Source organism: Mesocricetus auratus, unplaced genomic scaffold (assembly GCF_017639785.1).
Source record: "Mesocricetus auratus isolate SY011 unplaced genomic scaffold, BCM_Maur_2.0 Super-Scaffold_100006, whole genome shotgun sequence".
In the NCBI taxonomy this organism is placed as follows: Eukaryota; Metazoa; Chordata; class Mammalia; order Rodentia; family Cricetidae; genus Mesocricetus; species Mesocricetus auratus.
The window spans coordinates 86,951,484-86,962,521 of NW_024429190.1; the positions used below are offsets into that span (position 1 = coordinate 86,951,484).

Genomic DNA, 11,038 nt, shown 5'->3' on the forward strand with positions numbered 1-11,038 from the left:
AAAATAGCATTCATTGTCAGTTATATAGTGATATGCCTGGTGCTCTGGACACTAATTTGAGTTAAGCCTCGGGCCACTAGGCACCATGATCTCCCTTTTATACATGCAATTTGAGAACTCAACACATTACACAATTTACTTAAGGTCACCAACTAACAAAACTAATTTGGGATTTTGATTGAGATTTGTCTTGGATTTCTCAAGTGAAGCTGTAGTTGTAAGCTTGAGGACTCTGCCTCCTTAGGTTGACAGGCCCTTGTAGTAAGTTTCTGTCAGGAAACAGTTCTTGGGCTAAAATGTGTCAGAGAATGGAGGGGGCACCTGTGATGCTGACGCATCGACAGATGAGCCTGTCTTTTTCCTCCAAATTTCACTTGACGACCGCAGTGTTTTCTACTCTATTAGCAGTTGGCCCTAGTAGACCGAGCCATATGGATGCACAAAAATGTTCCTTTATGTGCACTGTGGGCAGAGATTTTTGTGATACTTTGTGTTCTTTTTAGCAGTTTCATTTTCTAGTGTACTAGACAGTACTCAGACCCCAAGCAGCTCATCCTAAGTTAGTTCAATCCCCAGGTACTTTCTACCCCTTCCCATAGGACACACAGGGATCCTCCACCATCAGCAGGTGGAATTGGCACTTCCAAATGTATATAGTTCCTCCTTATCTGTTAAATGGATACAGAGCAGCCCCAAGCAACCTTCTCTAATGTCAGACTTTAAGCACATTTGCTATGACAACTGTAAGTACTTGATTGGTTGCTTCTGTCTCTACTGCCCCGTGTCCCTGGGCAGCTCCACAGCAGTGGCTTTCTCTGGGAGAGTCCACACTGGGCTCCCATGGTCCCTGCTTCAGAACCATAAAGGAAGAACTGCTACAAGACCTTGTTTGTGAAAATTCTCCCAGCTTCTATCCACACTTCGGTATATTTTCAAATCGTATGCTTCCTTGCATACCAACTTTTGTCCTGATCAGTTTAGGTTATGGGAACAAAACTACCACAGACTAGGTGGCTCGTGAACTCGTCACATTTCTTGCTGGATATTGAGAGTCCAAAGCGTCAGTAGGTGTTTTCTGATGGGGGCTTTCTTCTTAGTTCGTAGATGGCTTTTCAGTGTCCTTGCTTGCTGGAAGGCAGGCTGGAGAGCTCACGGGCATCCTGTAATGAGGTCACTGATGCCATTCTTGAGGTCTCCATCCTCGCGACCTAATTTCTTCTCCGGAACACCCCTTCTGAATGTACAGTAGGGGACGAGATTGCTTCATGAAGAAGACAGCACACATGCATGTAGTCTGTAACAGTAATTTTGATGAGAAAAGCTATGACCCCTTATCTGTATATAATATCAACTGATGCCCTCTCATACTCATGCCAACACCATAGTAAACATGCCAGACTTCATTTCATCATTTTTAAAGGAAGCCCAGACCTGTGTCACTGACACTCTCTTGTTTGCCCTTCCTGTTGCTTCACCTTCTCTCACCCGCCCTGTAGCTCAGATTCAATTAGCGCTGTGGCTCTTGAGCAATCAGGAATGTTCCCTATTATGGCCCTGCCCTTGTGTTTCCTCCTAGTTCTTTTTCCAATGACAGCCTCCTTAACTGCTTCACAAAAGACTGCCCAACACCCTGACTGCAGAAGCACCCTGGATGTTCTGTACCCTCCAGGCCCAGCCTACTCTTATTCCTTGCTCTCAGTAGTTCATTCACAAGAACGAAGGCTGTCTCATAGAAGCAGGTGTATGTTTGTATTTGTACTATTAATTATTGTTTCTTGTCTTTGAACACAAGCCAAATGGAGGCATGGACTCTCTGCTGCCCCCTTACCTATACCCAGACCCTAGTAGAATGGATATACTCAGCCTGGTATAGTACCAGCTCACAGTCCTACTCAGTGGACAGTTGACAAAGTTTAAGAGCAATTTTCACTAAAAAATGTGAGAGAAGACATGAAAGTGGGAAATTATATATAAAGAGGAGAAGGCAATGACAAGAGGTAGTAATGAGAAAGGATGGAGTGGGTGCAAACATGATTTACTGTATACATGCACAAAATCATTGAAGAATAATTTAAACAATAATTTTCAATTTGCAAAGTCAGGGAAACAGTTATGATTACAAAGAGAGCCAGGGTTCCCCTGGTCAAGAATGGAGATTCTACTAGAATCATCCTAGATTCATCATCCATATCTCATAGAAGTCTCAATTACTTATTTAATATTTCTCATATGTTAAGATACCAGTATATATATATATATGACATACCTTTATTTGTTGTAGAGATTAACAAATAACGTGTAAAACATAAGCCTAATGCCTAACACATTGTATGAATGTTCATCAGTTGAAGTACGATGACAGGAAAAAATTATACACACAAATAGCCATCATTGATTTACCTATCTGTTGCCCATGTACTAATAAGCAAGATACTGGGGTATAAGGAAGCATTAAGACCCAGACCAGACTTTTAGAAAAGCCAGGGACATGCTCTCCTTAATGCTTCCAGAAACTTCTATCATATGCATATAAATAATACATTTGTGTGGTATAGTAAGACTAAACCATAATCATGTACTCAATATTAAGTTTAACCCTTTTCTCCTTTAACACTTAAATGCCACTGAATTGTGGCTGAACAGATAGATGGAAGAGTAGGAATGCATATCCATAGGCAAGTGTGCCTCCTGCACAGTGACCTTACCTGAGCTCCATGACACATATAGCCTGCACTGTCACAATGATATGGGAGTCTTAAAATGTCATATTAGACAAAGAAGGTCCTACCAAAGGTCACCACGAGGTGTTTTTTTTTAAGTCTCCATGATCTGTCTATATCCTGAGTCACTCAGGTGATCATGGTTCATTACCTCCAAGTGGCAGTCACTGACTCTTTTCGTGTTTTAAGGCTGTGTGCTGAATTCACACGTATTCATTATGGTGATATACTGGCTTTTAGTATAATTTGTGTCCTTCATGTTCCTCACAATGACTTTGTTTTGAAACCTGCCTTGTCAGTTTACAAAACAAGTTAACACATGCTAGGTATGCTAGAACGGCTGGGTTGGTTTCCTCAGCCCCTCAGATTTCAGTCTCTCCTGAAATTGCTGTCTTTAAAAGGTATAATCTGTCATGATTGTACCTGGGGCTGAAAAGCTATCTCTTAACGTATAAATTCATTGAAACACAAAGGACAATATCCAGATGTGTGATTGCAACTGTGACAGAAAACTCAGACTGGTCCTATCCTCAAGCCCTCCTTCAGCAAAGCAAAGAGGCTGGACTTTTCATACAGATTCCCAGAGGGTCCTCCTTCATCCTTCTAGCCAGAGAGTAGGCACCAGGATATGTGCAGCATTCCCTGGGTGATCATAAAACTTAAGGGCAGATGTCTTGAAGTAAGTTTTATATTTTCAGTTTAGGGGCTATATAAGTGTTTCACTAGACAATTATATCCTAACCTCAGCAATGTGCCATAGATCCTTCAGCAACTCCATTAACACAGTCATTATTTTAGTACTTAATAAAAACATTGTGGCAGTGGGAAGAGTGTGTGTGTGTGTGTGTGTGTGAGAGAGAGAGAGAGAGAGAGAGAGAGAGAGACAGAGAGAGAGAAAGACAGACAGAGAGAGAGAGAGAGAGAGAGAGAGAGAGAGAGAGAGAGATGACAGGTAAAACAGCTGGGGTAGGAAAATGCAATTTACCATGAAGATAAAAAATATATAAACATCCCCAATGAGTCTATAACTGGAAAGTCAGTCTGCCTGCTATGTCCATCCAAATTTCCTTAATCTAATTGTTTCAATTTATTGTTCACTAATTAGATAAAATTGTTGGCCAGAATAAAGAAATCACCACCCGGTAATTACTTCATTGTAAAATGTAATGAGCATTGGAACACTGACACACACTGTGAACACCATGGCACAATAAATACAACACTGTTTTCCAACAATCACCCGGCAGTGAATTCTGTTAGTGTATTTCTTCGTGAAACATGTTTATGTGATAGTCTTCCAATTTTATGGGGGAAGTTTATCACCATAAGGTGCATTTCATGACAGCCGAATAACTACATTCAGTTAGGCTTGTCACCATGTGCCTTCCCTATCAAGACACATGCTGATTGTATCAAATACTGTTGACTGTCTTAGTGCTGCAAATAGAAAAGATGATTGCATTGTTCTGTGTAGATACGATGCAATGTTATTCACACTGCAAGAAAGTGAAGGTCAAAGTTGCCTACCAGCATTAGAAAGATTGGTTTTAGAGAGGCTCTTAATGTAGCGATGATGTGCTAATGGGCAGGCAGCAGTGGGACCATGTGTGGATGATCCTTTATGTAAGCAGGTGGACAGAGGCACAAGTACACCGAGTCACTTGTCTTTTGTTGGGGATGATGTGAGTTATTAATTTGCTTCTTGAAAATAAATCAAAACAGTGATTTAATTTTCCATTTTTAAATATAAATATTGACTTAGCCGAGTGAATTTCACTGCAGGACATTAGGTACAGATTTTTGTTTCCATCCTGCATGGAAACCTTCCTTGATGGTTTTGGCAAGCAATGAGATTGCCCCCCACCACCACCACCTTTGCATTCATTTGTGCTTGTGTTCTAGCACAGGTGCATGGATCTTCAGCAGACCTAGAATGCATTGCAACGTGTGTCTTTGTTATATTACACACCCATTTCTGTGTAGCAAAACAGTAGAGACCTGTAAGTTAATCTAATTTGAAATTTGTCTGCAGTACATTATCAATGAGTGGGTGGGACCTGGACCCAGCTCTGCTATCAATGGTACAGTGTGTGACACTAGAAAGGAAAGTTTCTCAAAATTGTATTTGAGATCTGATTTAAAAAAAATACCTGTGGTCTTCAAATTCTTTTATAGTCATATTGCTTTGCTCAAAAAAGAAAGGAGAAGAGAGGAGAGAGGGAGAGACAGAGACAGAGACAGAGGAAAACAGGAGAAAGCAAGGATGGGGATGATATTTACTGGATTGACTTTCAAAGCAAAATACTTTCTGTCTACTCTCTACCATGTCTACATACTTAGGAACTAACTTAAAACATAACACCAAGATTTTATTTCAACAGTTTATCAGACTAATACACAATTCATTTAGATGGAGTCACTGTCAACACTGAATTCAATAATAGGTTAAATGGTGACATTAGAAATTCTATTGACATACAACTACACCATGGGCACTTCCTACTAGCTTTTCAGGAATAAGAGTCTGGTGTAAATAGAAGCCATGCATTGACCATTTGACTGCACAAATATAATAGATATTAGTAATTCTTTTTTTCATGGCCTTTTCTGGCACAGTCTATAGAAGGCTGTCCTGGCAAGACCCCACTGACTACAGTAAAAAGGCAAAGTAAGAGACAATTAGCCTATAGTCATAACAGGAGACTCCAGGTGAAGGGCCATCCTGAGGTAGTAGGAGAGCATATTCGGCAGATAAGTCACAGGAACAAAGAATGAAACATTGGCCGTTGCATGATAATGGGAAATCCCATCTTCAAAGAGTTCAGAGTGAAATGGTAGGCAATTTCAATCCCTGGAAGTGTCCAAAATGCTGACAGAAGAACCTCTGACAAGGACATCTTGGCTGGCAATCTTTGCCTCAGTCTGTCTAGATGTTAGACATCCATAAAATGATGGAGAGAAAACACGGCAACAGCAGTATAGATGAGTTGGACAGTAACCAACTGGAGCACCTGTGCAGGGAAGCAGAAGGAAGTGGAGGAGTCCAAGGTGTTGCTTCCGTTCCACAGGCAGGAAGACAGGTGACTATGGGCGGAAGAACAGTGGGCTTTACCAAGGAAAAATGAGACAGAACAAGGTTTAGCCCCATGGTTTAGTATTATGGACTTAGAGTCCAGGGAAGTATCCTCTCTTCCATATATGATACAGTGGACAGATGAACACATGAAAACTCACAGCACACAACCCTACCCATCCAACCACATGTGTCAATCAGCCATCATGAATCAAACAAACACCAAAATGGTAAGGATGCACAGATGCTACCTGATCAAGATATTCAGGTATCATGGGAGTTTTGATGGAAGATAAATTGGCTCTCTATATAATTTAGAGTGATCATGAGCTGGGTTGTACCTCCCAATTGTTCATGAATCTGAAGTATTTATTTATTTTTATTAGTTTAATTTTAAATAGCTTGCTTCACATGCCAATCCCAGTTCCCTCTCCCTCCCCACCTCCCACGCCCCCTCACCATCCCCCCAGCCTCCAACCCTATCCCCAGTTCCTTCCACATAGGGGATATCCAGAGTCTGTCATTTCGCTCAGGGCAGAGTCTAGGCACTCCCCTAAGAGTCCAGGCTGAGAGAGCATCCCTTTTTTTGTTATGGACACATAAAGTCCGTTTGTATGCCAGGGATAAATAGAGGGTCTCATAGGTTGCCCAAGCCTCCTTCACTGACTCACACTCAGGGGATCTAAATCATTCCCTTGCTGGCCTCCCAGCTATTGGTCTGGGGTCCAAGAGCTTCCCCTTGTTCAGATCAGCTGTCTCTGCTGGTTTTGCCAGCCCATTCTTTGCCAATTTGCTCATTGCTCCTCTCTCTCTCTGTCACTGGGTTCCATGGGTTCAGTTCAATGTTTAACTGTGGGTGTTTGCCTCTGCTTCCATCAGTCACTGGATGAAGGTTCTAGAGGAATAAGGCAAGATCTCCTGAACAGATTGGGAACACGGCGGGAGGTGGGGGGGGAGGTAGGAGCTGGGAAGAAAACAGGGGTAGAAGAGGAGGAGAGAGTAGGTCATGGGGGAACAGGAAGGTTGAGTGGGGAGTAGAATAGGGGGAGAACAGGATGAGAAATACCATAATAGAAGGAGTCATAAGTTGGAAAAGAGATCTGGCACCAGTGAGACCTCTAGTGATCTAAAAGGATGACACCAACTGGCAACCTAAGCAATAGTGGAGAGACCACCTTAAATGTCCATTCCTGATAATGAACTTGATGTCTACCTTATATGTCATCCTGAAGTATTTATTATCGGTCATAATTTTTGGTGTTTCAAGACAGAGTTTCTCTATGTAGCTTAGGAGCCTATCCTGGAACTTGCTCTGTAGACCAGGCTGGCCTTGAACTCACAGAGATCCACCTGCTTCTGCCTCCCGAGTGCTGGGATTAAAGGTGTGTGGCACTACTGCCTGGCTACTCTAAGGCATAATTTAAGACTTAACTTTTGTTGATTAATTCTATTGGGGTAGCTGCATTTCTGCAAGTTAAGAAATGAATGCAAATTGTAATTTGTAGGGATGATTATTCTAAGTACTTGCTGCAAAATAAATCTACAGTTAATAGGGTCATAGCTCCTAAAGCTTCAATTAAGAAGTATAATTTAACTGTTTTCTGGGAAATACTACTCGATCTTTAAAAAAATACTGTTTAGCAGAGTCTAATGTAAAAACAATGCTCACTAGCTAAATACTTCAAGTGGCATTTGCTGTAAATTTAAACAGCTACACTTAAATCAGTGTTACCCACGCTATATTATTTGTTAAATGGAAGCAGGTGTGTGTGTGTGTGTATGTGTGTGTGTGTGTGTGTGTGAGAGAGAGAGAGAGAGAGAGAGAGAGATAAAGACTTGTTTTTATAACTATAGAGTTTGAGACGTCTCTGAGGACTCATGAGGTGAGGTCCCAATGATGTAGTTCTACTCTGAAGGTTGATAATCCTGAGTCCTAGGGAAATAACTGATGTCCCTTCAATCTCTGGGAACCACGAGGTGGCAGAAGAAAACGGACCTCCACATATTGTCCTCTGACCTTGTGGTGGTTTGAAAGGAAGTGGCCCCCAAAGGGAGTGGCACTATTAGGAGGTGTGGTCTTGTTGGAGTAGGTGCAGTCTTGCAGGAAGTGTGTCACTGTGAGGGCGGGCTTTGAGGTCTTTTCTCAAGCTTTCCTCATGTGACTGTCAGTCAACTTCTTGTTACCTATTAAGATGTAGTTTGTTCAGCTCCAGCACCATGTCTTCCTGCTCCCAGTCATGATGATAATGAACTAAGCCTCTGAAACTGTAAGTGAGCTGTGCCAGTTAAATGCTTTCTTTGTAAGAGTTGCCGTGGTCATGGTGTCTCTTCACAGCAATAAAAACCCTAACTAAGACAGACTTCAATACACACACACACACACACACACACACACTATATATATATATATATATATATATTAATTAAATTAACCTGTGTGGATTGAAAAGATTTCCCAGCAGTTAAGAGGACGTTAGTGTTCTTGCAGAGGACCCAAGTTTATTTCCCAGCACCTATATCATATTGCTTACAAACACCAGTGGACCACATGCCCTCCCCTGGCTTCTGTGGCAACTGCACTAATGTGCACAGATACACACACACACACACACACACACACACACACACACACACTAAATATTAAAAAGGAACAGATGTCCCAGCTCAAAGGCATTGACCTTACTCACAGGCGGGTCCAACTTTCTGTCCTTCTCAGATCACAGCTTATTATATAGGGCCTATTCACATCAAAGAGCAATCTGCTTTGTTCCGTCCTGTTTTGCAAATGTTAATCTCATGCAGGGACACCCAGGATAATGCTTCACAAAGTGTCTTGGCACTCTGGCCCAGTCAAATTGACACATAAGTTAACAGCCATGTTCAGCAACTGGTTTTTGACAGTAGATGTAAAAACTGAAGACATGCCTGCTTCACGGTGTGTTGAGGAGAAAGATCACAGCCAGAGGCATCTGTAAGAGCGCAGAGAGAAAGTAGGAGACTGAGCATGGCCAGCAGAGTGAGGAAGCAAGAGAGGCAGAGAAAGAGCTGGAGAAGTTTAGGATAGGGGGCTGAGTGAAAACTGCTGAGAAGAGCCAGTTGTGATACTGAGAGATCTGGAGGTCAGCAAGTGTAGTCAGACTTTCTTTGTACTGCCAGATCCCAAATAATGACATGGAAACTTTTTATTAATTACTTTTCCCCAGTACTATCCAACTTCCTCTGCATCTTGCCGGTGAATGCCCTTCCTCTGGAATTCCTTCCCAGAGTTCCTATCTCTATACAGAAGTCCTACCTATCCTCTCCTGCCTAGCTATTGACCATTCAGCTCTTTATTAAGATGTGCTAGGCAGATGAGGTAAAACAGAGACACATCTTCACAGAGTACAAAAAAATATCCCGCAACAAGCATACAATTTGGTATACTAATAGACATAACACAGAGAGATAGACATTTGTCCCTCTGACAGTGATGGAGAATGGCTCCTTTGGTGGAGGGAAATGGGTGTCACTATTTTGGGAAGTGGCATTTCATTTGGATTTGACATTCTATCCATTTGTTGGTGATGAAAGGCAACAGCATCTCTTCTGTAACTGATACTTACATGAAGTTCTGCCACTATTTTCAGGGCCCAAGAGGCCTGGAAGGCTGGTCAAAAAGCCTGAGGGGTGAGAGGAGGCCAGGCTTGGAGGCATCTGTTTCGATTGCTGCCTGGGTTCTGTAGGATCACCTGAGGCCAGAGAAGTGCAGGACACATTGGATCAGCCTGGAGTGCTGGTTCAAGACAGAGGCTTGGGCATGTAGGAAAGTCATCGGAAATATCCAGTTCACACCAGTCTTCAACAAGTCTGGTTCCCCCAAGGGCTAGTGCTGACTAGAAATCTGCTGGCACAGATATGAACTAGGGGCAGAGGTTAAGCTAAGGAGCTGTAGAGCGGAGCCTTCCTTGCCAGCCCCTTTGGTTTTTTGCCCCCGCCAGCTGCCTGGGCCCTGCCACAGTTGCCATCCCCAAATAACACACAGGACACTGTATTAATTATGAAGCTCTTGGCCGTTTGTTTGGTTTCTTACTGGCTATCTCTGACTTAAGTATTTACCCCATAATTGTTAATCTAAGTATTTCTCTTACCAGAGAAAGGTCCGGACCTCTTCCTCCTCTGGTGGCTACATGGCGTGTCTGCCTGTGTCTCTCTTTCCCAGAATCCTCCTCAACTCCTAGTCCCACCTATCTTGCTTCCCTATTGGCCAACAGTGCTTTATTGACATATACACAGGACTTCCCCATCAAGGAGCTTAGGAGAAACTTTTTATTTTGGGTGTACACTTGACACTTCCAGGTCCTGGGAGCTGGGGGAAAGGGAGGACTTCCAAGACTAGGGGGAAGGGAGAGAGAGAGAAACTCCCACCCTCAAGGGTGGGAAATGGTGAGAAAGCTGAAGCTATTGACGGGAGCACTTATCTGGAGTCCATTTAACCTATGGAATGTGGATCCAAATCACGACTCCATGAAGTATATATGAAATTGTTAAGTTTATAAAATGAGATATATGTTTAAGGCATTTTAGCATTGCCACTGTTTGTAATCTACACTGAAATATACATTGTAGAAAAGTGTGGTGATACATTATTTGTGATTTATTAAAGCTTGGCTGAGAATACAAAAAGCAAAGCTAGCCACAAGCTATAGAGCCAAGCAATGGTGACACACACCTTTAATCCCAGGACTTAGGAGACAAGCAGATGAATCTCTGTTAGTTCAAGGCCACACCGAGCTACGTGAAATTGATCCAGTCTTAAAGAGAAACAGCATACACAAAGAGGATCTCAGCACTTGGGATCACACGCCTTTAATCCCAGGATTTGACAGCTGTTATAGGAAGAGGCAGCAATCTGGGACTGCAGTCTGATGTTTGATGAAGAGATTTAGTCTCCAGCCATATTGTGGAGAGGCAGCAGTCTAGTATTGCAATTTGAGGATTCATGGAGCTAGCAGGATCACCCTTGCAGACTGAGGCAGAGGTAAGAGCTAGTGGTCAGTTGCTTTGCTTTTCTGATCTTCAGCTTGAAGCTTGAAGCCTAATATCAGTCCCTGGGTTTTTATTTTTTGTTACAGTAAGGCAGTTAGTTAGCAAGTGTCTGGAGTAGACTCAAGCTTTTGAATCAGAGCAAAAGCTATGGTTTGGGGTTTGAAGCGTGAATGCTCTTTCCTCTGTCCAGAGGGCTGGATAGAGAGATAGATGAGACGGG

The 11,038-nt window shown here is 42.5% G+C and overlaps 1 long non-coding RNA gene across 1 annotated transcript; it reads right to left on the minus strand.

Annotated features, from left to right (window-relative positions):
• Positions 1-2,019: 2,019 nt before the first annotated feature.
• LOC110342932 lies at positions 2,020-9,965 on the minus strand. The gene is made up of 4 exons (XR_005877877.1): positions 9,921-9,965; positions 9,396-9,521; positions 8,481-8,762; positions 2,020-5,804 (listed from the first exon to the last, which is right to left on the minus strand). It is a non-coding gene; the product is annotated as an uncharacterized LOC110342932 (long non-coding RNA).
• Positions 9,966-11,038: the final 1,073 nt, after the last annotated feature.